General features: G+C 35.2%; 1 protein-coding gene and 1 long non-coding RNA gene across 5 annotated transcripts in view; one reads left to right on the forward strand and one right to left on the reverse strand.

Annotated features, from left to right (window-relative positions):
* Positions 1–26,351, reverse strand: LOC123590491. Its single transcript, XR_006708794.1, has 3 exons — positions 25,087–26,351; positions 6,234–6,291; positions 1–3,760 (listed from the first exon to the last, which is right to left on the reverse strand). It is a non-coding gene; the product is annotated as an uncharacterized LOC123590491 (long non-coding RNA).
* SPOCK3 (SPARC (osteonectin), cwcv and kazal like domains proteoglycan 3) overlaps positions 1–27,608 on the forward strand; it is a 483,277-nt gene that overhangs the window by 3,796 nt on the left and 451,873 nt on the right. The gene's annotated exons all lie outside the window — the stretch shown is intronic.

Raw genomic sequence — 27,608 nt, forward strand, 5'->3', positions numbered from 1 at the left:
TAATTGTTCTTTTCAATTATATTTGAAAACTACTTTGAATAGTATTTGAAAATATAATCCATTATTATATTTTAATTGAATGATTTTTAAGATAAATGTACTTTTTATAGATTATATATAATATATACAACTATATGTTATATATATAATTAAGCTTTAAGAATAAGGAACATTGATAGGAAGTACTATGTGAGAATAGATGAACATCGGAAGCACTGCCATTGATGATTCATTTTTCTCAATTTCCTCAATATAAATCACAGAGAAATAATAAACCAAAGGCAAGCTTAACATAGAAGAAACTTCAAATAATTTTGACTACTTTCTACTAGCAGTGCTCTTTGAATAAAGTTTTGTTGCCCTTTAAAGTGTACAGAATGTCATTATATAGACAGAGAACTTTTGTCCTTTTGAAAATCATTAATGTATTTGGTTGTTAGAGTAAAAATTCCTGTGGATATTCTAACTTCTATATTTTAGGAAAAATTAAAGTTTAACTTTTTAAAGGTATAGAAAAGTCAACTAATTTGAAAATAAGTATAGTAGATAGAACCAGCATGTAATGTTTAGGGAATAATTATGTGATTTGAAAATAAAGCAAACAACAGAAACTTTCAACAACAGGATATATTTAGAAGATACACTGGTTAAAAGGCATTTGCTATTTTTTTTTTAGTTCTGGAGAGTAGTGGTAAAATCAAGAACACAGGATTCCCCAGTGGGAGAATTGTGGAAATACTACGTTTACCAAGAACAGGTGTAAGGAATTCCCTCACTCCATTCTTGCATATATAATATTTACATGCCTGTTAGGAAAATTGAAAGTCAGGATCATTATAAGAAAACAGAACCATCAGCTCATGAATCAAATGGTCCATATACTGCATATTCAAATATTTATGTTTTATAAGTCAATTAAATTATGCCTTTAATCACATAATAAATGAGTATGAAATTTGGAAACCAATGAATTAGTTGATAATGAATGATATAATAATCATTCTTAAATACTATTTCACCAAAGTACATATTGTAGTTAAGAATAACAGAAAAGATACTATATGTTGGAAGCAATATAATAAAAATGTAGCATAAGAAGCAATGACGGCCACACTAATTACAAAGAATTCACACAATGAAATCAGACTTGTACCCATACGTTGAAATTCCAATACTTCTAGGTTAGTTTTCTTTTTCAATAAAAATGCCTGGGAGTGGGGGATAGTGGGTAGGAGGAAAGTTGAATAGGTGGAGCACAGATTTCTAGGGCAGTGAAAATACTCTGTGTATTTGTATAATGATGAATACATATCATTATCCATTTGTCTGAACCCATAGAAAGTACAGCTCCAAGAGTAAACTCTAAGGTAAAGTATGGACTTTTGGGTGACTACGATGTGTCAGTGTCCATTCATCTATTGTAACAAATGTAGCACTCTGGTGGGGGATGTTGATAATGAGGGTTATGCTTTTGTGGTAGCATGAGGTATATGGGAAGTCTTGGGACTCTCCTCTCAATTTTTCTGTGAACCTAATCTGCTCTAAAAGAGAGTCTTAAAATCATAACCACAACCTCATTACCTTAAGAAAACAAATAAAAACCTAGGGGTCACACTGAACATTGTTTTAAGAAACGGTTGCCATTCTTATTGCAAAATCCACAGTCAACTTCAGGGTACCCTTATCGCTTAAGTAGTTTTTAATACCCTTCAGATATGTTGAAAGCAATAATAAAGTCTTACCATTTGACTTTAGAAATTCAACCGTAAGTTAAAGGACATGTAAAGTTTGAAAATGTAAAATATAGGTTTACATGTCTCAGAGGCACTCAAATTATAAGTTGACTTTCAAAATGCTTGATTTGGATGTATTGAGTAGGATGGTAACCTTTCTTAACTTCTTTCTCTTTCTTTTCTCATCTGAATTGAGGTTTCATTTTAGTAGAATGTACAGATTATTTGAGAGATAATGGCTGATGGGGAGGGATATTTCCTGCCACTTAGTGGCTGTAGCGGAGTAAAGCCCCCTGAGAGTCTATCAACTTTTACTGCTGTTAGTTGGTAAATGAACAATTGGTTTCTAGACCTACTCCAAAGTATTTCATTGCTTTAAAAGGCCTTACAATTGAAACAATGAGAACCTTTAAAGAATACTCTGTCAGTGCTTTCTTTAGATTTGTGATACACCCTCATATTTCCCGAGAAGCCAGCATACCTTTAGCACTGAGGGCTTCTCCTTCGTGGTACCTTTTCCCGAAATTAATTTTCTTAATTGACATATAATTGACCAAAGTTGTGTATATTTAAGGTGTGCAATATGATGATTTCATGTTCATATACATTGTGAAATGAATACTTCTGGGGAATGTTAATAGTAGGAAGGAAAACTTTGCTGTGTGGCTTCTCAACAATATGTAACAAAAACAATTATTAATAATTGGTGAAATCGAACAAATTAAACTGCTGCTCTCTTTGTTCAGGAGTACTTTTCAATAATGAACACCTAATTCTGACTTTAAAAAAAGGACATTTTTGGTGTTTTTCACTATGAAACGATATTTTTAACTATGGTAAACATTACCTATATTTTCTCACAGTGCAGCACATAGGCTGTCCTTGGGAATTCTTCACAGTTAATTTGTTGCATTCTCACAAGTGTTTTGCTGGCTTTCTTTTGATCTTTTTTTTTTTTTTTTCTTTTGATCTTTTGATGACTGTGGGCCACACCATGTTTACAAATCTGTGAAATTGTATGTAGTGTATATATAGTGCACATATTTGCAGAGCAGACTTGGTAAAGACTATACCATGCAATATTTTTATATTTGACTATTACTCATATTGTTTAAATCATTAGAGGATTTAGTCATTAGAGAGGCAATTGACTGTAAGAGAAGCAATAGGCAGTTTTTGAAGATTATTATGGGGCTACTAGGGCAGCAAAGGGCTAGCTCCATGCAGCATCCTGACCCCTACCCATGTCATCTGGGTCCTGGTCAAGCAATGGTTGTGGTACTGTTGGAAGAATCTTTACCTCAAAAGCCGGGGCTGGTTGTCTCACCGCTTTGAAGAATGAAGAATGAAGATGTGGACACAAAATGAGCAGCAGACAAAAGTGTATTAAAGTATAAGATCAGAAAGGAAGAATAGTATGAAAGCTCTCTTTTACAGAGAGGGAGGCATTGGAAAGTGAATACCCACCACTATAGGCCAGGGTCTTTGTTTTATAAGGTTCTGGTCAGCACTACCCCCTCGTTCCTTCTCAGGTCCCACCCTTATTGACTTGATGACTCTGGGCACTGGGTTGTCCATTCCTGATTGGCTTCATTCCATTTATGAGGGGTGGTCTAAGGCCATAGATCATTCCTTGGGGATCATAAGTTTTATGGTCTACTACTTATTTTTAGTCAGGTCTTTTGTCCAATTCCTGAGGGGAGACTGATGGGGAATGAGTGGTGTCTGTTACATTCTTAAAAGGAACACTATGCCTGAGGGGGTTTGCTGTGGTCAGACACTCCCAGCATTGTTCTAAAATATGTGTTTTTTCCCACCCAGGGACTGCAGGTCCTAATCTTTCCCTCTATCTTTTCCCTATCCTAGTACAGCCTCCACACCCTATTTCTTAACCTACCCACCCACCCCCACCACCATCACTACCATACTCACCAGTCAGGATTCAAGATTGGTTTTGTCAAGTCAGATGTCACAGGAGGAAGGCAGGGCCGAAAATACCCACTGATTTACTGATTTCTGAAAAAGGACTGTCAGGTACAACTGTATCACCTTATCAGGCAAAATTTAGTTGTTTTGCCGTGGGAAATTATAGGGAAGTACACAACACTTTAACTCTCCAGCTCTCATAGTTTCTAGTGAAGAATTAGGAAAGTATAACCAAGTGAAATGAGAAATAAATTACTTTGTGTGTGTGTGTGTGTGTGTATGCGTTACACATTTATATGCATGTATATACAGGTGTATGCGTAAATCTATACGTATTACACATATGCTTTAAGTGTGTATTCCTTCAAATAAGTAATAGATGAAATAATCATAAAACCGAAGGGATTATATATTGCATTATAGATATTTTTACATGCTAATTAGAAAATAGGCACGCCCTCTAAAATGTTGTTAAGACATGTTTTAGGGTTTTTTTGTTTGTTTGTTTGTTTTTTCCCCTAGTGAAGTTTTTCCACATCTCACAATTTACAAGCACAATCTCCTTTGCTGTTATATGTGTGGTCATTGTGTGCCTTTCTGGTTCTTATGGGAAGTCAGCAGCTTGTTTGGGATTATATGCTTAAACTTTTTACCTAACATACAAAAAGAACATCATGTACTGCTATGAAGCATCTATTTTCCTACTCTTACAATAAGACTATGATAAGACCGCTTTTAGATCTCATGATTCTGACTCAGACTAACATTTCATGTTCTTATGCAACTTCAGTTTTCATGATCTGGGCTAGAATTATTTTATTATATTTTATGTATTTATTTTCTAAAGTCCGATCTGTGAATTTTCTATACACACCATTCAACTCCTATGAAATCCTAGCGTATTTACATACATTTTCCCCATTTACGAAAATCCTTTCTTTTTTTTTTTCCTACTCTTTCTTCCTTTCTTACTTTACAGATTCTGCTCCCTATTAGGCTCTGAACTCTCTACAGTTAAAGATTGTAGTCTCTTCCCCCTCAAAAATCCAACAGTTCACCTAGCATGATCCCAGTGACAGACTCTGACTTAGCGTTAGAAAAATATTAAATAAATAAAGGAACATTATATTAAGTGTGCAATGCCATCTGAACAGTCCTTAAGCAAAAGCTTTTAGAACAGCATTGTTTTTTTATTGACCATTTCCATTTCTGACCACTGTTAGCCCAGTTTTGTAATATGAATGAAAATTGAATTTTATATAAAATATAAGGCTTCAAGTACAAAACTGGTTTAGTCCATAAGTTTCAAAGTGCACTAAAATGGAAATTCTGTGCCAAACTGTCAAGTTCAATTTTAGAGTGGTAACAGTAGATGGTAATTATATGGTTCTTGGCACTCCCTCTGCCAATTCATCCAGTTCTTTTCCGATAGTTTCTCCTTGACCACATAAATTTTTGCTCTAAAGTCTTTAAATATTTTTATCTACCTACTATGTCATATTAAACACCAATATCTCCCTCTTTTTCAACTACTGTGCTTCATTTAATGGCTGTGTGTGTGGCTGGATCCAGATATTTCACAGATAGTCTAGATTTATTTCATTAACTTCTGCCTCAGTTACAATTGCCAATGCCTTAGTTAAAAATAGGTGAAGTTCTTGCTAAATGGAGGCCCTGAAACAACATGCCTGAATTAAGATAGAATTTTATTTCACGACCACGTAAAGGTTGAGATGGGCTTGACGAAATGAGTTTTCCAGGCCTGAACTTTCAGGGTTATTCCCTCAGTGTTCTCTATCATCAGTTATCATTTCCTATCCAGCAGGAAGGGTTTAAGACAAAGTCCAGGACATGCAATTACCCTGTAAGTTACCTGGCAGTTGTTCCACATTACTTCTGTGTGTATCTCACTGACCTGAACTCAGTGACATGGCTATACCTGGCCAAAAGGGAGGCAGGGGAATGTCATGTCTAATGGGAAAGGATTAACAATAAAAGAAAGAAGGCACAGCTGGATACTGGAAGGAAAACATTGGCTTCATCCATCTAAATATCTGTTTCATCCATCTAAATATCTCTTGAAATTACTCCCTGTGCCCATGGAAAGGAATTTTTGTCATTTACCATTAATTGTTTGCCTTGCCTTCTGTCTTGTTCCCTCCCTAATTTCAGATTATCCCTCTATCCTCTGTTCAAGATAGAACTGGAGCATCCAGCATTTAAGGTTCTGGATATAAGCGCTTGAGGGAGTAGTAGTCTGCCGATGTCTAGGAGGAAATGTTGGAGGTCAGACCAAAGAAGAGCATCCACATATGTTTTTAAGGAGAGCCTTCATCTGATGGCAAGTCCTACTTCATAGTGAAATCATTTAGCATTGTCTTCTGTGAAACCTTTATCTTTTTTTCTTTTTAAGTTATGGATCTTTGGTCATAGGTCCAGGTAGGTAATGTAATTGGTGGGAAGGAATTAGAATTCGCACTCCTCTTAGTTGGAAGATAGAATACTCTCTCTACAAGGTTGTATTTACTCTGATGCAGAAACAAAGAAAAGACAAGTATGGTTGATGCGAAGTACCTTTCCCTGGAATGATAGTAGAAATGATGCCATTGCCGAATTCATGCAACTCCTAGTCCTGGAAGGAAAGAAAATAATCTCTTCAGCATTAGCATTTCTGGGAGAGTTAGGAGATAGAAACTGTACCAAGTAAGATTTGCCAGAAAGAGAGTTTGTTTCTTGACATCAGAGAGGGCTGAGCTCCTTGCCTGGATCATAAGTAGAGATAGGGCATCATACTCTTTTGTTAAGTTTATTTATTTATTATTGTTATTAAGAGATCTTTGGGGCACCTGGGTGGCTCAGTCGGTTAAGTGTGGGACTTCAGCTCAGGTCATGATCCCGCTGTTTGTGCCTTGGAGCCCTGCACCTGACTCTTTGCTGACAGCTCAGAGCCTGGAGCCTGCTTCAGATTCTTTGTCTCCCTTTCTCTCTGCCTCTCCCCTGCACTCTCTCATGCACCTCTCTCTCTCTCTCTCTCTCTCTTTCTCTCTCTCTCTCTCTCTCTCAAAACTAAATACCCATTAAAAAAAAAGGAGAGCTTTGAATACTTCTTCATACTTGCAAATTGAAAACTTTGGTATTTATTTTTCTTTCATGTATATAGTTTTAAAAGTAATCGGAAATAAAAATATCTTTACAATTTGAGTGAGGTAGACTCCTTTTTATATGTAGTTTATGTGCTTTGTATACTTTTAATCAGCATTATTGTTCTTATTGTAAAATAGGGATAATTAAATAAAATTCAATATTATGTTTTCATGATTGCTTCATTGGAAAAAATACTCATTTTTAAAGTTATACTAGTTAAACATGCAAGAGAAAGTATTAAGTCTCTTGCCATTACAGCAATATGTGATTTTTATTATTTTGTTAGGTTTTATTATTTGATAGTTTGGTTTATTAATGACATAAATTAGAAAAGGAACTTAAATTTAGTATATATGTATATTTTCTACACACGGTCACATAGCAAGTAGCAAATAGGTCAGTCTTTCTTTGCCCCATACACTTCTTTTAGGCTCTTTATATTAATTTAGGAATTAATTGTATGATAATGTGCCTTTTTTCAGATGATGGTTTTGGCATTTTATCAATAATACCATATTTTTATGTTTTCTGAACATACGAGGGAAAATAAACTACATTTAAACTTGGCCAGATTATTTTTTTATAATGGGTATCCTCTATTTTCCTTATTTTATTTTTGAAAACTAACCATTTGTGCTAATTATGTTGAAATAAAAAAAAAAAGTTAATGTAATGATTACATCTCTATATCTATCTGTGTGTGTGTTTGCGTGTATCTCAACCAAAATGCCAAAAATAATGTAAATGAGAAAAAGATGGCTGGGAAGCGGGGGAGAGAGAGAAGCCCAAGCAGGCTATGAGCTTGTGGGCATAGAGCCCACTGTGGGGCTCAACTCACCAACCACAAACAAGATCATGATCTGAACTGATATCAAGATTTGCATGTTTAGCTGACTGAGTCACCCAGGTGCCCTAGAATATTGTAATTTAATGAATAGGTATTACTCTAAGCCAATGGCTTTTAAATTATTTAAGTGAATAAATTTTTATACCTCGTATGAATAAGCTACTCTTAAAATTCTACTGATAAATAGAGGGGGTATAATGGTAAAAATGTACTAATTCAAAATATCAAATGAGGCAAATATTTAAAATAAAATAAATTATAGTAAATATATAGTATGGAGTGCCTGGGTGGCTTAGTTGGTTAAGCTTCTGGTTCTTGATTTTGGCGCAGGTCATGATCTCACAGTTCTTGAGATCAGGCTCCGCACTGGGCTCTGTGCTGAGCCTGCTTGGAATTCTCTCGCCTTCTCTCTCTGCTTCTCCTGCTAGTGCCGCCTCTTTGTTCTTTCTTTTTTTTTTTTTTTTTTTAAATTTTTTTTTTTTTTCAACATTTATTTATTTTTGAGACAGAGAAAGATAGAGCATGAACGGGGGAGGGGCAGCGAGAGAGGGAGACACAGAATCGGAAACAGGCTCCAGGCTCTGAGCCATCAGCCCAGAGCCTGACGCGGGGCTCGAACTCACTGACCTCGAGATCGTGACCTGGCTGAAGTCGGACGCTTAACCGACTGCGCCACCCAGGCGCCCCAACCTCTTTGTTCTTTCAAGAACAAATAAATAAACTTATTTAAATATATATTAAGTAATGACAGATTATTCCTTGTCTAGATATTGATAATAACACAACAATAAGCATTTTCATAGAGTTTATCTGATGCCAGTAGTATTGTAAGTTCTTAGATATTCATTAGTAACAATCCTATAAGGAAAGCACAATTATTATCTCAGTGTGTAGGTGAGGAAACTGAGGCCCAAAGTTACACAGGCAATAGTATCAGTCGGGTTCTGTCTAGTACTGGCATTTTGGCCCCACAACCTTGTCCTCACATGCAGTCCTGTAATGCATCCTGGGGTATAATACTATTTTCGGGTATCTGTTATAGTCCAGGAATTTTAAGTACATAATCCCATTAGTATAATCTTTAAGAAGTAGTTTATTTTTCATTGTAGTAAAAAGACTTACATAACATTTACTATATCCTTTTTTAAGTACACATTTCAGTAGTGTTAAGTATATCCACCCCTTTGTATACCCAATCTTCAGAATGTTTTCATCTTGGAAAACTGAAACTCTACCCATTAAACAACTCATTCTCCCTTCTCCCAGCATCTGTCAACCACCATTGTATTTTCTGTTTCTGTTAATTTGACTACTTTAGAGAACTCATGTAAGTGGAATCATATAGTGTTTTTCTTTTTGTGACTGGTTTATTTCACTTAGCATAAAGCCCTCAAGGTTCATCCATGTTGTTGCAAATGGCAGGTTTTCCTTCCTTTTTATAGCTGGATAATATTCCATTGTGTGTACAGATCACATTTGTTTATCCATTCGTCTGTTGATGGACACTCAGATCGCTTCTCCATCTTGTCTGTTGTGAAAAAGGCTGCTATGAGCATGAGTGTGTAAATATCTTTTCAAGGCCCTACTTTCATTTTTTTTTTTTTTTTTGATATCTCTGAATTGGGATTGCTGGATCAAATCATAATTCTATTTAAATTTTTTTTAGGAACTGCCCATTTTTCAATTGAGCTTTTATTTTTTGGTATAATCTTTTAATAACTTTGAAAGTAGACATTATCAATTTACTTTTATAAATGGGATCACTTAATATCAACAAATTTAATTAATCTGCCCAAGGAATTTGTATCTACTTTCTTTAGGTCTAAAGATCATGTTTGTTTGTTATTCTTATTTATTAACTGTTGGCCACTTTAAATAAGTCATTTCAGACAACTCCAATTGTTTCTCTGTTTTTTGAAATGTTATATTTGGTTGTTTTAAATGGTCACAATAATTGTCTTTATTTCCATTTCTGCTAGATAAATAAATTGATAAAGATTTGGAATTTTTATTACGATTATTGAGGGAAGGTCACTTATACAAAATGACAGTGATTTCATTATAATTTGATAATTGTATCTTGACTTCCAGTAGCCTGTCCCTCATTAATTTTAGAGTAAGTTACATTAGTGAATGGAAAGCCAGTGGTTGCATAGCACAGTATTGTTCAAAGAATAAGGTTTATTCCTATAGACATTCTAAATATGACAATTGCATACTATTGGCATTTTTATTAGTGATTTTTTTTTGGTATCACAACGAAATTCTGAATATCTTAGGTAGGCAGAAGTGGCTGTTAAAAGGAATACTAATTGTTCTTACAATAGGTATTGTTTGGCTTATAACTAAAACATCTTTGGAAACTGTTAGGCATCATTGAGCCTAAATTCCACCCATTACAGTTGTGGATTTATTTTCAAAGTAGATAAAAGTAGAAAAGGAAAAGGTATTATTTCTTACAATTGAATACCAAGAATTCACAAATTATTATCATATACAATCAAGTGTAATCAGTATTGAATGGGTGCTGAGGCAGCCTACCAATTTCTGTCCATAGTAGATCACTTATTTTTCTATGTGCTCCATGTTGAATATCAAAGATTGTTGTAATTCTGTTGGCTTAAAAAGAAATGAAATTGCATCATATATAAGATAGATTATTGTGTGTCTAACATTTAAAATAATTTTGTTGTTTACATATAATCTAGAGACTTTTCGATCTAGAATTCATAAAATTCATTAAGTATGAACTATTTCACTGAAAGCGGACTCTTGTGTTTTTAGAGTTTTGTAGTACAAGAGTGAAATTAATTAGATGCCAGACTGAAGAAAATATGGAGTGAATAAAATTCAGTGATTTTTCTGTTTTGTACCGATTAAAGTTAGGTAATAGTGAACTTATTTGATGCTAAATTTTATACTAAATATTTATGTGAAATAAATGGCTAATTTATATTATAATTAATATTTATGTGAAATATTCTCTGATAAAAAATTAAAATAAATGTATCTGGTCAGTTTTGGAACATGTTCGGTGTTCTAGATAATTCTGTAGGTTTTTTTATTCTTAGCACAAGGAAAGGCCCATTATTTAGCAGGATTGAAAGAAGGAGAGGGACTAAAAATGCAAGAACTTAATTTAATTGGGTCTCCAAATATATAAAACATTACAGGGCCTTATCTTCCTGAATATGGTAAAATGCTTACTAGCTATAGCTCCTAATATAGTAATTTGATAGTCTCTACCTCACAGCTCTCTTTTACTTTTCTATCATCAGGCTACTTTGTGACTTTCAAAATATTTACATAGGGTACTCTAGGCAGGATACTCTGAAATATGAGCTTGTTAATTGCTTTGGCACATGGTATTAGCATCTGCTGAAGAACCAGTTTTAGAATATCAGGAGAATATTTATAGGCCTTTCATGGCATACAGTATAGTATGAAATTATAGGCAACCTCCTAGTCTTCCACTAAGATTGTCTAAGGTGCCCTTGACAACATCTGATATTCTCCGCCAATGTCCGGGAGGCAGCCAGATTCATCTAAAAGGAACATTCCTTGGGGCAAAACTTTTCTAGAACATTGTATCAACAAGCATTGGCCTAGGATTACCTAAGAAAATTTTCTTAGACATGAAATGTAATTTCTTGGAGCTAAGATGTTATATATTTTATGGTTTTAAATAACTATTGCACCTACTGAAACTACGTGAATCAAGGCATATTTTCACACTGATAACTGAAGAAGTGCTAGTTTGGAAGCTGTGAAGTTTCAAAGTAACCTTAGGCAAAGTAATGTTTTTACATACATCAACACATTTTAGTATATTATTCCCAGAATTTCTTGTTGATTAAACATGTCAACTTTGCTGACTGATGTTACTGTCATTTGAAATTATTTGTTTCAGAATCGAAAGTTTTATGTTTTTTTTTTTAATTCTACGTATTTTCCTAATTTTTTTTTTTTTTTTTTTTTTTTTTTTTTTTTTTGGTCTTTTAAACGTGGGAACATTGCCAGTGGAAAATGACATGTTTAATTCAAGTAGCAAATTAGTAGTAAGTATAGGGGAAAACACCCCACAACATCTTTAGGGAATAAGACGTACTTGAAAAAGAATTTAATTTTGAATGTATGCCATGCATCAAGTTTTGAATATCATTGAAAACCACAGCATTTATATCAGTGAATGAGATCTGGAAATCTAATTTCAGAATTGCTCTGTTTGCTCTGAATAGCAGAAAGCCACCTGGCTTTTGCCGCCCAGAGTCTTGTGTTTATTCTTAGAATGAGTGTCCCTTTACGCACGCTGTTTGCTCCGACGTGTGGATTTGGGAGAGCACTAAAAGAAACTCGCCACCAGTCCCAAAGGTGACAAAAGTACCTCTGATATTACTCTTGGTACCCTTGGCACCAAGATAAGAGTAAGGGTACAACATCAAACATCATCGAAGGCAAAGGTAACGTCCTTGGGAATCTGGGACAGTTATTTGGCTGTTCACACACAGTCATTTCTGAGTTAAAAGCAATTTGCTGACTTTTTCCCCCCCTTTAATGTTTATTTTATTTTTGAGAGACGGGGAGAGGGAGAGAGAGTGCATGTGTGCGCATGGGTCGGGGTGGGGGGGGTGGCTGGAGAGAGAAGGGGACAGAGGATCTGAAGCGGGTTCTGCGCTAACAGCAGTGAGCACAATGTGCAGCTTGAACTCAGGAACTGTGACATCGTGACCTGATCCAAATCCATATACTTAACCCACTGAGTCACCCAGGCGCCCCACAATTTGCTGACTTCTGATTGGTCTGCCTATGTGTCCTTGAATGGCTTTCAAATTTCCTTACTCCATAGCCTGCCATCTTAGACTCCAAAAATAAGTTCTTTGTGAACCGTCCTTGTTAGTGGTAGGTAGTTTTAGGATTAGATAGTCTTAGGTGTAATTAAAACATTTTTATTCTTAATTTTTCCACCTACAGAGGTTTTTTTTTTTTAATTTTTTTGTCCTTAGACTAGATTATGATGTTTCTGATTTGCATTATTGATTGAACAAAAGCCCTCCTTTTATTGTGTTTTGTGAGCTTAACTTTTTAAAACTTGAATGAAACTATAAATTTAAATAAATTTCTCCTAGATGGTATGATAAGAATCCCACAATTTAATTTTTACAGTGATACAGCAATATTGGTATTATATAAACTATCCAATATTTGAAAACATATTGACTGATATTTTAAGTGGACATAACGTGTATGTTCATTACCGAGTTTTTCTTTGTTTTTTAATTAATTCATTTGTTTTGAGAGAGGGAAAATGCGTGTATCAGCAGGGGAGAGGGAGAGAGGGAAAGAATCCCAAGCAGGCTCCATGCTGTCAGTGGAGAGCTGATGTGAGACTTGAACCCATGAACCTTGACATCATGACCTGAGCCTAAACTGAGAGTAAGAGGCTTAACTGAATGAGCCACCAGGCACCCCCATGAAGTTTCTTACTGAAAAAGATACTGGCTAAATCACATAGAAACCAAATTAAGCTGTATAAAAAACATATGATAATAGAATTATGTGTATTACAGAAATTTGATGTAGTATATTTCCCAAGCTGTAATATTTTGCTGTATTATGATTTTTTAAGTTTACTTATTTATTTTGAGAGAGAGAGACAGCATGAGCTGAGGAGGGGCAGGGAAACAGGGAGATAAAGAATCCCAAAGAGGCTCAGGCTGCCAGTGCAGAGCCTGACTCAGGGCTCGATCTTACAGACAGTGAGATCATGACTTGAGCAGAAATCAAGAGTCAGATGCTTAACCGACTGAGCCACCCAGGTGTCCCAATATTATAATTTTTAACTGAAATAACTTGGTATATAAAATTGACTAGCTAGTGAAGGAGATTTAGATTATTTTTAACAAACTTTTGTTTTTGTTTTGGAATTCAAAGGCTAAAGTAGAAGAAAGGAAAATAAAAGAATAATCAAAAAGTCAAAAAAAAAATATCTCCATAAATTCCATCTCACACTGTTTAACAAATAGATTTTTTTTTCAACAAAACTTGGCATAGCGGGTTATTTATAATAAGGCAATAATTAGAATAAATCTATTTATATACGTGTATTTAGTTTGGCATCGAAGTTCAATATATTTTTTAAGTTTATTTGTTTATTTTGAGAGAAAGAAAGAGGGAGAGGGAAGGAGGGAGGGGCAGAGAGAGAAAGAAAGAGAATCCTAAGTAGGCTCTGTGCTGAAGGGCAGATCCTGACCTGGGGCTCAACTCATGCACTTTGAGATCATGACCTGAGCCGAAACCAAGAGTCAGATACTTAATCGGCTGAGCCATCCAGATATTCCAAATTTGGCAGACAAATTTAGTCAAATCATGGTCCTGTTAAGGTCTCTGTAGTACCTTTCAAATCCAGAAATTCACTCAAATTCACTCTTCCTTGGCTCAAACCATTACCTCTCACGTAAGCTAGTCTTATATAGGACTTTCATGTGTTCAGGCTCTTCCTTGCTTATGGTATCTAAAGCTTCATTGATAAATGAATTTACTCAAATTAGCTCTGATCTTTTTGCTTCTATGTTCAAAAAACACCCATTCATCCTTTCATTTATTATAGGACTGCATATAACTGCAAATGTAAATTACCCTGAAAAAATTTGTGAATAGAATTATGCCCCATGGGATAAATTGTGGAATCCACAATAACGGATCAGTTCATATGTTTGTAAAGTCATCTTAGAGATGATGTGAGTCCTAAGTCTGTTAGAATTATCGTAATCTGTTTGAATATCATAAAATATACCTGGGGGAAGACTGTTCATCAGGAGTCTAAAATCAGAAAGGGAGAAATAATTCACCAGGCAAGCTTTGGCCGTTTTCAGGAGAGAGAGACAGCGGTCACTTTAAATGTTGTTCTAATGTTCTGTAACATGTAGATGACAAAAATATTCCCCTGCCTTTGATTCCATGCTCACCTCACAAACTTCTGATTTTAATGTAGCTCAGCCTCAGGGAGAGAATGTACCAGTCATGCTGACATGTGTTTTCTGCTGACAGAACCAGGTTTCTGAGGCGTCAGGGCTGAAGGCCAGAGCCTGGATGGTGTTAAATTCATCAAGGTAATATCACAGTGGGAAGTCTTTGGTAGGCACTGGGAGCTTCCTGGTGATAGACAGATCTTGCCAGGAGCTTTCTATTTAAATGTCAGTACCAAATAAAATCCAAAAAAAAAAAAAAAAAAAATTTTTTTTCTGTTCTCAAATCCAAAAGCCCTCATGTCCTGTCTCTGAACTTTCTCATCCTTATTTTCTCTTTCATGCACTTTTCACTCTGGTTGAATTGAGTTATCATCTATCTTCCTGCTACACCTTCTGTTTTTTTGTGTAGCTTTCTCATAAGCTGTCCCTTTGGAATGGAAGTCTGATTTTTTTTCTGTTTCCTAGTATTTCTCATTTTTCATGGCACATTTTATATTCCCCTTTATCCTAATATCTTCTGTGATTTCCACAGTCAGAGGCAATATTTCTCTTCCCTAAACTGCTGCAGCACTTTTTGAGAGGCAGTGGTAACAATGGAAAGACCCATGCATCTTTAGAGGTCTTTGCCTTGCAATCCAGGAGTGTAGAAGGAATACTCATAAAACTAATGAAATACATGAATGGGTGAATGAAGATATCACTGGTTCTCTTCAGATCATATATAGGAGGTAACAGTTAATATAGATCTCAAAACCCATGTTAATACTATTAGTTGATATCACAACATCTTATCTTATTTTTTCCTAGACGTTTCACTGAGTGTGTCACTTATGGATCCTCTACTCATTCCCAGTTTCTATGCCGTCTTTCTTAAATGTCTGATTTCTGTATTTAAGCTCTCGTTTATTTTTACAAGAATGATGTTGATTTTTACCACCAATTGTGAACTATAGTTTAAAAAAAAAAGAAGAAAAAGAATATTAACAAGGGTTTGCCATGTCATATATGACACATTTTTGCTTTTCCAAGCAGCCAACTCCTGATCTATAATTACTATGAAAATGTCAACAGTAGGCTGCTGGATTTTTGCCATAAATTGTCGCAGAAATTAGCCACCCCACAGCCGGCTTTCAAAGAGAGGAAAAGGACTTTCCCTGCCTGTTTTTGTCTAAACTCAAGCTTTCTAAAAATGAGTATCCTAAGGAAACATTTTAAACTACTGTTAAGACTCAAACGATTGATTCATTCACTGTAGGTAACATTATATAAGAGGGAAATATATAGAGATTTATTTTCTCTGGAAGAGCATCTACTGAAAGCAAACTTCTTAACCTGATTTTATAATAAAAATACAATGTTAAGAACAATCATTTTTGGAAAACACCTTTTGAAAGATACAAATGTTCTGTGTACCTGATACACTAGGTAGTCTGATGTTTTACATTCATAAATTAAAACATAAGATTTTTTAGTATCCCAAATGAAATTTAAGTTACAATTTCTCACATAAACTTTTCCTTTTTTTCTTGCTTGTAATCTTATCGTCTTATGCATTCAATTTGGGGGAATCTAAAATACCAACGAAAGTTGTATGATCTATAACATAGATTAAAATTACCTAAGAAAGAAAAGATAACAACTACTGTTTGTAGATATTTAATATCTTAAACTATGTAAAAACAGTAATGACAACATATGTGAGACCAAAACCAAGAATTATAATCAGTGTTTATTGAATGTTTTTACACTGTTGTGCTTTCCTATTTTCTGAAAATGTTTTCCAAATTTACATCTTGGAAGACATCTTGAACCCAATTGATGGAAGCAGTGTCTATGCCCTTAAAATTGAAAACAAAAAAGAGGCCTTTGAACATAATTTGAAAGATACAAGGCTTGTCTTAGGTGCCCCAAGACAGGTCGATTTCTGCACCTGTCTGCCAGAACCTGAAAAGCTGAGTTCACAGAAACAGAAAGAATAGTGGTTGCCAGCAGCTGGGGGCCAGGAAATGGGGAGATGCAAGTCAAAGGATACAAACTTTCAGTTGTAAGAATGAGTTCTGAGCATCAAAGGTCCCCATGATGCCTATAGTTAATAGCATGGTATTGTTTACTTAGGAGTTGCTGAGACTAGGCATTTGGGTGGCGCAGTCTGGTACCTTAGGACTTGAGCTCTCGTCATGATCTCGTGGTTTGTTTGAGCCCCGCCTAGGGCTCTGTGCTGACAGCTCAGAGCTTGGAGCCTGCTTCAAATTCTGTGTCTCCCTCTCTCTCTCTGCCCCTCTCCTGCTCTCTCTCTCAAAAATAAATAAACATAAAAAAAAAACTTAAAAAAAAAAGAAGCTGCTGAGACTGGATCTTAAACATTCCTCCAAGAACAAAAGCAGAGAAAAGTTAACTATGTGGATGGATATGTTTATTATCTTGATCTTGCTAATCATCCCACTATGTGTATGTATATCAAATCTTAAGTGTTGTGCACTTAAAATATATGCAATTATATTTGTCAATTTTCCCTAATTACTCTTCAATAAAGTTTAAAAAAAAAGGAAAAAAAATGTTCATATAGAGGCCTTAAGTGAGTTCGGTCACGTACACAGTCCAGAGGGTCTCAACAGCACATTACTCTCCCAGGCTGCATCTTTCACTTGGCCCCTAGTGTGGGAATAGGGAATAGAGTGTACATTCCAAGGACAGGGGAGGAAATAAGGAACTTTTGATGCCCAGGTCCAGCTCTTGGTTCAACTGGTGGTCACGTCCTCTCGATGACCTCCTCCGGCAAATTTGACACTGAAATTGATCGTGGGGAGAAAATTTCTATTTTCTTCATTGTATTTAAATGAAAAGTTCCAGTAATACTATTTACGTTTCAAAGTAAAGCTCTACATTTCTTATTTAGCACTAAATACAGCTGATACTAGTGGAAAAAACTATGACATAAAATTAAAATCTTGCAAATATTGAAGTTTTCCACATGTTTTGGAGAGTTACTTTTAAACTATCACTTAGAACATGTATTTGGAACATTTTTTTTAAATGTTTGTATTTATTTTTGAGAGAGACAGAGTGTGAGTGGGACAGGGACAGAGAGAAAGGGAGACAGAGTCCAGAGCAGGCTCCAGGCTCTAAGCAAGCTGTCAGCACAGAGCTCGACGTGGGGCTTGAACTCACAAACCGCGAGATCATGACCTGAGCCGAAGTTGGACGTTTAACCAACTGAGCCACCCAGGTGCCCCTAGAACGTATTTTTTAAGATTATCATTAGTGAGGTTAAATGGGATGCAAAAAATAGAGTGAATACTTAACATATCTTCACATAGCAGAAAAGATTTAACAGTGATTCCAACTTTTTAATAAATTATTGTACATCTATAATAGCAATATCAAAGTAATTTCGAATGCCATTTGACAAAATTTTGTTGCATAAAAATAATCAAATTATAATTAGAAAAGGAGAAGCAAATCAAAATTTTGTGATCTAAGTACTATTCACGAAAAAAAAAAAGATCAATTTGGTATTATTTTATAGGTATCAGACGTCATAGCAAAATAATAGAAAAGTGAACATTTTAGGGGCACCTGAGTGGCTCAGTCCATTAAGCATCTGACTCTTGATCTCAGTTCAGCTTAGGTCTTTCTTCCTTTTTTTTTTTTTTAAGTTTATTTTTGAGAGAAACAGAGGCAGCGTGACTAGTGGAAGGTCAGAGAGAGGAGACAGAGAATCCCAAGCAGTCTCGGCCCTGTCAGAGCATAGCACAACCTGGGGCTTGAACCCATGAAATGGCCAGATCATGACCTGAGCCGAAACCAAGAAGAGTTGGATGCTGAACTGACCGAATCTCACCTCAGGTCTTACTCTCAGGGCTGTGAGCTCAAGTCTTGTATTGGGTTCCACGCTGGGTATAAAGCCCAAATAAATAAATAAGTAAATAAATAAATAAATAAATAAATAAATCTATTTTAGTTAGATGTGATTTTTTTTCCCTATATGAAAATACCAGAGGCGCCTGGGCGGCTCAGTCAGTTAAGCGTCCAACTTTGGCTCAGGTCATGATCTCACAGTTCCTGAGTTTGAGCCCGAGGTTGGGCTCTGTGCTGACAGCCTTGAGCCCGGAGCCTGCTTTGGATTCTGTGTCTCCCTCTCTCTCTGCCCTTCTGTTCACATTCTGTCTCTCTCTCTCTATCTCTCAAAAATGAATAAACATTAAAAAAAAAAAAAAAGAAAATACCAAATTACTTATTTTCCCATATGCCCTTCAACATGATATGTAAGTTTAAAGGTAGTTGTTTATTATTACTGTTATTACATTGTTAATTGATGCAACCATGTAATTAATGGTTGCAATAGCTATAAATATATTGGCTCTTTATTTTTAATTAGTTATTTTGGAATTGTACAGGTGCTCCTGCTTTCCCTTTGCTGCACCTCATTACGCATGATTCTACGGCACACAGGATGACATCTGCCTTTGCACAAACATACGAGGAAATTACATATGTAAAAAGCTCATTTTATATCAAGAGTAAAAATTAAAAATAAATAATTATCCTGTATTAGTGGCTGCATATTTCAAAAAGTTACAGAAGAAAGGCACCGCTATTTCTCTAGCATGGAACTGAGAACCACGGGAGCAACTTTATTATTTACTATGTTATCAAGGAGCATAGACTGACACCATGCTGTCTATGCAAAACCTAAGTGTTTCAAGCACATGCTGCTGAGAGCATTAAAATGACTATAAAAGAACAGCTGGAAAATGCTTAGGTATAGGTTATATTTCAGCATTTTCATTACAGGCAGTGGTAGTAGCCCAACCACATATTCTAAAGTAGTTCTTAAATTCATGCTAAGATAGTTTCCAAACTCATACCATTTGTACTTGTGCTGTATTTTGTCAGACGTCTTGAAAAAATAATTTCCTGTAATTTTCTAGAATATCTTGACCTTGTGACAAGATTTCTAGGAGCTTAGATTGTAAGAGTTCTACTGACATCATGTGAACATGTTCACAATATTGTGTTAATTCAATTTTGAAATGATTGTACATGGATTTTGGATTGATTAAGGTTTGTGTTTTATTCTATGATCTGGCCAAAGAAATGTGACTCTCTGATCTATATCAAATGGTTTACTCATACAGACATAACTTTCACTCTTATTGAAGCAAAGGAATAGGAGAAAATATTGTTTAGCTTAAAATCATTAAAATTTTTCTTGGATCCAGGTCTTTATCTGTAGTTGAAAGATAAAAGAAAAAATCTTAAAAAAAAATCAAAGACAACAAATAAGTACTAAATTTACTAAGTTTTAATACATTCATTTTCTAACTTTTAATAGGACATTCCTGAAACTAAAATGGATTTTAAAACGGGTATGTAGCTATTTATTTATTTATTTATTTATTTATTTATTTATTTTTGAGAGAGAGAGAGAGAGAGAGAAAGCACAAGCGAGGGAGGAACAGAGAGAGAGGGAGACACAGAATCCAAAGCAGGCTCCAGGCTCTGAACTGTCATCAGAGAGCCCCACTTGGGGTTTGAACTCATGAACCACTAGTTCATGACCTGAGCCGAAGTCGGACGCTTAACTGACTGAGCCACTCAGGTGCCCCTAAAATAGGTATATAGCTTTAATATGACAATGTTTTTGGTTTCATTTTTGTTTCCGAAAACTATTATTAAATAAGTGGAAAGGTAGGAATAATCCTAATATGACTTAAACAAAGAAAAACTATATCATCATCTTAACTATAATCAAAGCTGGTTTGATTAACTGTACTAAGTTTCCTGTTTAGATTTATAGTTTAACCTCCATTCATTAATTGTCCATTAAGAGACCATTCAAATAAGTTAAAAAAATACAGTGTATGTAATTGGTCTTTGACATGATCTAAGACAATATTAGCAATTGGCTCATTAGATTACATGGACAAATGTTTGCATTTTATTTGAAGAAAGATAATTTGAAATTAGCTATCTCATCTAGGAAAAACAGAGTTGTTCTCCTTTCGTGAGATCATTATTATTTGAAGTGAAGAAGTCATCAACCTCAGAAAATGCAGTCTCCCTTAACTGGAGGGGCTATGCATGAAAGCTGGCATGATTCTTGGGGGCTTCTTGGGCTACAAAAAATATTATATATATGTATATGTACATACATATGTGTATATACTTGTATGTATATATAGCAAAGTTTAGAAAAATGGGAGATAATTTATAAGAAAAAGTAGAGTTTATTTTGTGCTATTTTCTGAAATACTGAGCATACATGAATGAGTCTATTCAGAGATTCCTAGATTCTATTATTCAGAGATTCCTATGGATTTAGGCACCTGTTTCTGAAAGTTCTTCTTAAGTTTTGTATTATTAACATCTTAGGAAAATCAAAGACTGACGTTATTGATCTGACTGCCTGCTGATCTGAGTATATTCAACCAATGTCAAGATAGAAAATGCTTCATTATACTGTAATAGCAAGACCTTATTACAGTCCATAAACATAGTGGAGATGTCATTTATTGAGTTCAATACAACATAATCTTGCTGTTGAATATTGTGAGGTTAATTCTAGCTGCTGCAATGCAAGCATTATAGGATTACTGTCATTTTGCAGCCAGACTCCCTGAGATTGAACCTTGACTTTACCATTTACTGCTAGATTGGTTTGAACTCTGAATCTGCCATTTACTACTAAGTGACCCTGAGCAAGTTATCCTCTGTCCACATATTCTGGCTCTGCAAAAGGGGGATGGTATTAGCCCCTACTGTATGATATTTTATTGGAGGGTTATGTATTAATACGTATGAAGTTCTTAGTTCACACCGGTATATGCTAAGTACATGGTACATGTAAATCATAAATATTTCTATTGTCATCAATACCTTGTTACTTAAGTTTATAATTCAAGTTGAACTCTTAAGAAAGAATATTCACTGCCCAAGAATTGAATCACATTTATGTGAAGCATTCTGTATGAAATATGTAGGAATGAAATATGTTGGAATTTTCCAACCAATCACAGGTGTCTATTCAGTCATAAATTTTATCAAATATAAAGAGAAAAAACATGTAGATTAAGAGCATTTTGCACTTAGGTACATGCTCTAGAGATAATCACACAACATTTGTAAGACTCAGCTAGTTAGTAAAATGAAAACAATATTTTCTCTCAGAAAATCAGAGGATTGTTATAAATATCAAATGTTCAAATGCACATGCAAACCCTTTGGAAAATAATAAATTGCTAAAGCATGGTATCATTTTGAAGACAAACACTCTTCCTCCATTTATAAATTTGTCTCTCTTTCCTAAATAAACACATTTACTTCCTAAAATCTTTAAAAACAATTTTTTAAAAATGTTTATTTAGTTTTGAGAGACAGAGCACAAGAGGGGGAGGGGCACAGAGAGGGAGACAAATCAGAAGCAGGCTCCAGACTCCAGGCTGTCAGCACAGAGGCCAATGTTGGGCTCGAACTCATGAACTGTGAGATCATGATCTGAGCTGAAGTTGGACGCTTTACCAACTGAGCCACCCAGGTGCCCCTATACACATTTACTTTTGATTATTTATAAAATTTATAATCAAAGTTGAGACTAAAAATAAATCAAAACAATGAGAAGAAGACTGTTTTATTTTCAAATAACTATGTGTGCCACTTTTAGCCTAGCCCCCACCCTGCTTACTCCCTGAAGAATCATTGGAATAGTTGAAGTGATTGAGAAGTTGAAGAATGATTGGAATGTATCATGACAAAGGCAATAAGATAAGCACATGCAAATTATATCTGTCGAGGGAGGTGAGGCAATGAAGTCTTCACAGAGTCAATGACATTTAACCTGGGCTTAATGGAAGAAAGCATATGGAACAGGGATCTGCATGCACAAAGCTATGGAGGTTGGAAAGGCATGCAGGGCATGTATTATAAATACAAGAATTTAGGTCTGATGTAAATAAAGAGTGAATGATAAGGAATTATTGGAGAGACAAAAGTATTAAGACCAGACTTAAGTTAACTCTTTAAAATGTTTATTTATTTATTTTGAAAGAGGGAGAGGCAGAGAGAGAGAGAGAGAGAGAGAGAGAGAGAGAATCCCAAGCAGGCACCACTATGTGCTGTCAGGGAAGAGTCCAATGTGGGGCTTGATCAGACACTGAGATCATGACCTAGGCCGAAATTAAGAGTCTGGCACTCAACTGACTGAGCCACCCAGGCACTCCATAGGCTTAAAGGTATTTCTAAAATGTGCTAAAAGATTGTCCTTTTGTTTTTAAGTTTATTTTTATTTATTTTGAGAGAGACAGCATGAGCCGGGGTGGGGGGGGGGAGGGGAAGAGAGGGAGAGAGAGAGAATTCCAAGCAGGCTCTGTGCTGTCAGCCCAAATCTCTATGCAGGGCTTGATCCCACAAACCATGCAATCATTACCTGAGCAGAAATCAAGAGTGAGATGCTTAACCGCTGAGCCACCCAAGTGCCACAACAGATTGTCCTTTATAGACAATGGAGGGTTCCTACAATTACCACTTAGCAGTCGCTGCTTGACTGATTTTGATGGATGTCCACAGGGTCAGAGTAAAACCTTTGCAGATCTTAATCCTTGAATGGCCTCCTTTACTTCCAATATGAAATTAAACATAAAAATGAGAGTGTGGGATTAGTATAAGGACTTTCAGTCAAGTTTTGCCTATCCTCCTGTGATATCTACTTTGATTGATTCTTTCAGAAAAATTAAAAATGCAAAATTCTTTATCTTTTTCATTTTTTATTGTTTTAGTACCTCTAGTTTGTTAGGGTTCTGAGCACATGCTATATCTCAAGGAGTGCAGCACTAAGTGGTTAGTCTTTCATGTAATGCCTTGTGAATACATTCACATCTTATAGTCTACCTACTTAAGTAGGACTGAAGACTGATATAATTTTGTATCCCAAACCAGACATTAAGAAATCCCTATGGGGCGCCTGGGTGGCGCAGTCGGTTAAGCATCCGACTTCAGCCAGGTCACGATCTCGCGGTCCGTGAGTTCGAGCCCCGCGTCGGGCTCTGGGCTGATGGCTCAGAGCCTGGAGCCTGTTTCTGATTCTGTGTCTCCCTCTCTCTCTGCCCCTCCCCCGTTCATGCTCTGTCTCTCTCTGTCCCAAAAATAAATAAACGTTGAAAAAAAAAATTAAAAAAAAAAAAAAAAAAAGAAATCCCTAAAAAAAGTGGGGGAGGGGAGGGGTGGTGGTGGATATTTTGAACATAAGGACTTGTATAGACTTGTAAGGTTTCCTTCTACCCTCCAAGCACATAAAACACAATTTAATTGCCACGCCATTCAGATTGCAAGCTTAAAAATGTTTGCATTAAGTTTCTTTGAAATAGCATTTTTCTTTAAAATTCATATACCTTTTTGCGTTCTGTTCTGGTACAAATGACAAACACTACCCATCCATCAAGACCCAGATTAAGCATCATAAGTCAATCACTGTTCCAATTTAAAAGTAATATTTTCAAATACCTACTGCTTGGAAGATGAATGTGTTGGGAGTGTACAAGGAAAGCACTACTTTTCCAGTGGCAATGAGCATCCTACAGCGTGTCACCCAATACGTGAACTTCAGTCTGGTGAGCACAATGTTAAGCCAGAGCTAATTTGACTTTCTCCTTATTGAACTAAACTGCAGATGACCTTCTGGCTTCAGTTGTGGCTGTAGTAGTTGTTGTTTATAGCAAAGGAGTGAGGAAAATCTGAATCTAACATTTCTGTCTTCCACTGTTATTTGTATATTAAAATGTCAAAGGCAAAATTGAGCTGCTAGTGATTCATTTGCAAAATACAAATAAATAAGTTTTAACTAGTGTATTTATTTTTTAAAAATTATAATGTGCGGGCTGTTGTATTTAATCTTTATAAGCTTTTAATATGACTTCTTTATTAGGATACTGTTGTAGATTCTTAATTTTTTTTAAATGTGTATTTATTTTTGAGAGTGAGAGAGACAGAGATGAACGGGAAAGGGGCAGAGAGAGGAGGAGACGCAGAATCCAAAGCAGGCTCCAGGCTCTGAGCTGTCAGCCCAGAGCCCAACATGGGGCTGGAACCCAGGAACCACAAGATCATGACCTGAGCTGAAGTCAAATACTTAAAGGACTGAGCCACCCAGGCGCCCTGATACTGCTTTAGATTCTTATTACTTATAACTGCTATAGGAAAAGAAAGTTTCCTGGAAAAATATGAATAAAATAATCACTGAATAGTGATTTTAATAAGTAAAGGCATGCTAAATTTATATAAATATATTGTCATATTTTCAAGAAGATCTAAATTGAATGTCATTTACAAGCATGAAGCAGTAGTATGTGTTTCCATTTCCAAAAATGTGCTTAGTTGGAAAAGGTATAAGAAGATAAAAAGAAAACAATACAAATTCTAGGTAAATTTGGAAAATAAAGGAGAGAATTTAAGATATTTGCCCAAAGTAACGTACCTAGTAAGATTCAGAGGTCACCTGTTTAACTCTGAAGTCCAGGATCATAGTCACCATTCTCTACTGACTTCCCAAATTAGGTTGAATTTCCCAAAGAGGAAATGACTTGAGTCTCTAACCATTTGGGATGAAATAATAGCTCCAAAATAAAACAGCTACATTTCCTGCTTATAGAAAGGAACAACTATAAATATCACAGCAAACTACAAATAGTAGAAAAACAAGTTACCTCTTGCTAAGTATACCTGTTGCTATAACATTTTAATTTCATTTATCATTCAATAAATCTCCATGAAATTGCCCCTCACCATTTTTTTTCCCTACTGTGTTAGGCAATCATGATTCAAAGATAAATATTTAACAGTTCTGCCTTCCTTCCTTTTTTTCTGGTCTAGAAATGTCTCCTAGTGGCAGTTCCTGTGGTGTAAGTATTGGGAAATGAGAATGTGTTTGCCAGGTGCTAGGGATTGAAGTGTGGGGTGGCATTTAACTTAGAGGGAATTGTGAGTAAGAAAATAAAAACGCCAGGAAAGGTCAGAAGGTTATTTACAAATCAGGCCTCCTAGGCTTCACGTTAAGATGTGTTTGCATTCCTTCATCATAAATTAAATAAAAGCAGCATGGCTCAAATTTTACTGACTAGGAGACACAATCTGGAATTTAATTTTTATTATATAGTTCAAAATATGAGTGATCCCAAACTGATCATTGTACTTTAATTTACTGAAATAGATTTCCATTAGTATTAACCATTGCTCAAAAATGTCTAAAATTCTTCACAATATTTAAAATGACATATTAAAATAAATATTTTCAATAGGGCTATCGTGGGTTTATGGGTGATCACTGAGTAATTTTGTTCATTATTGATTTTATATTATGCTCATCCCTGTTGAAAGTATTTAAAGGTTCACATAAAAAATTATGTGTAACTGTAGTGATTTTAGACCAAATACGTGCCTTATAGTGTCATAATTGAAAGATAATTATTGTTCTAATGTTATTTTCTTATATTAATTTATAGTTTTCTTTAGTAGAAAGCAAAACAATAGTATATTAACATATATTGCATAAATCAAACCACTCAAGCTTTATTGGCTATGTATTTTCACATAATTTCATTTCAGACAATTAAAAATAACTTGAATACAAAATCCATGGAGTATCTTTGAATTGACAGCTGGCCCCTTGGTTATTTCATGTTGATAATTTTCAGCCATGCGACTTGCTCATTAGACTAAAAACAGGCCAAGAAGTCAGACACAGAAACAGAACAAAATATATTATAACTTAAAAAAGAAAAGAAAGCCGTTAACAGAAATGTTTAGGTCTTAAAATTGAGTTTGATGATGTCCAATTTGTGCAATATTCTGTTTGAATAAAATAAAATCTTACATGTCTTGAAGTATTTATTTTTCCTCAAGACATTTAAGTTACCCAAGCAGACATTTACTTTTGTTGAGGTAATAACAAGGGGAACATCATTCCCCCTGATGAACTGTTTGAAAAACACAATCATTTTAGCTTTTTCTGTAATGTTTGCATATTTTAAATCAACTGTTACTTAGTAGAATAATTTATTAAGGTTTGCTTGCAGAACTAATTTTTTTTTTTTTTTTTTCTGAGCGATTTGCGTATTCAACCTGTGCCTGGAACATGCGTAAATATACATATTTTAAAATACTTTCTGGAATCGTAGGTACATCATGTAAACTTCCGACAGGTAGAAAGCTTAAATGAGTTGATAAATAAAACCTTTTTTTAAAAAAATATTTAAACTAACTAAAGCTGAGAAAATAATTGCCACTTTTTTGTGTGTTTAGGAATTATTTTCATTAGGATCCAGGGTAAGCAACAGGAAAAAAAAAAAAAAAAAAGAAAGAAAAAGAAAAAGACCCAAAAGAAGAGTGATTTTAAACAGGAGATTATTTCTCTCACGTCATCAACCAAAGACAGACATGGTGTGAGCACACGCTGAAGAACAAATTATTCTTTGTTCTCCCCTTCTCTCCCAACACATTTATACCTAGTAGTTCCTGTTAGCATCTCCAGCCGTGCCAGGACATCTTCATTCCAGTCACTGGGAAGGGGAAGGAAGGGAGAAAAGGAGAGCAGAGTTACTTTTTAGCGATCAGCCTAGGAAGTTGTACACAACGATTTCACCGGTATCTCTTTGGCCAATACTTAGTGACTTGAGTTCACGAGATGGAAATACAATCTTTAAACTGTGTGTACATATAAACTTAGACTTTCTCTTGCTACCACAAGGGGGGAATGAATATTAGGTAGAAACTAGCAGTTTATGTTACAGAAATATTAGAATATATTTATTTGAGAAGGTTTCCATTAAAACATGCTCACCTTAAATATTATTGTATCTTTTAACAATACTTTCAATAGCAAGTATCAGATGATTACATTCTAAGTAGCTTCAACTGTAATTGTAATTGTAATTTCTTACCTTACACAACTAGAGCTGTGATAGAACTGGTTGTTTCAAGTATCAGAAATTTTATAAAAAA

Source organism: Leopardus geoffroyi, chromosome B1 (assembly GCF_018350155.1).
Source record: "Leopardus geoffroyi isolate Oge1 chromosome B1, O.geoffroyi_Oge1_pat1.0, whole genome shotgun sequence".
Classification (NCBI taxonomy): Eukaryota; Metazoa; Chordata; class Mammalia; order Carnivora; family Felidae; genus Leopardus; species Leopardus geoffroyi.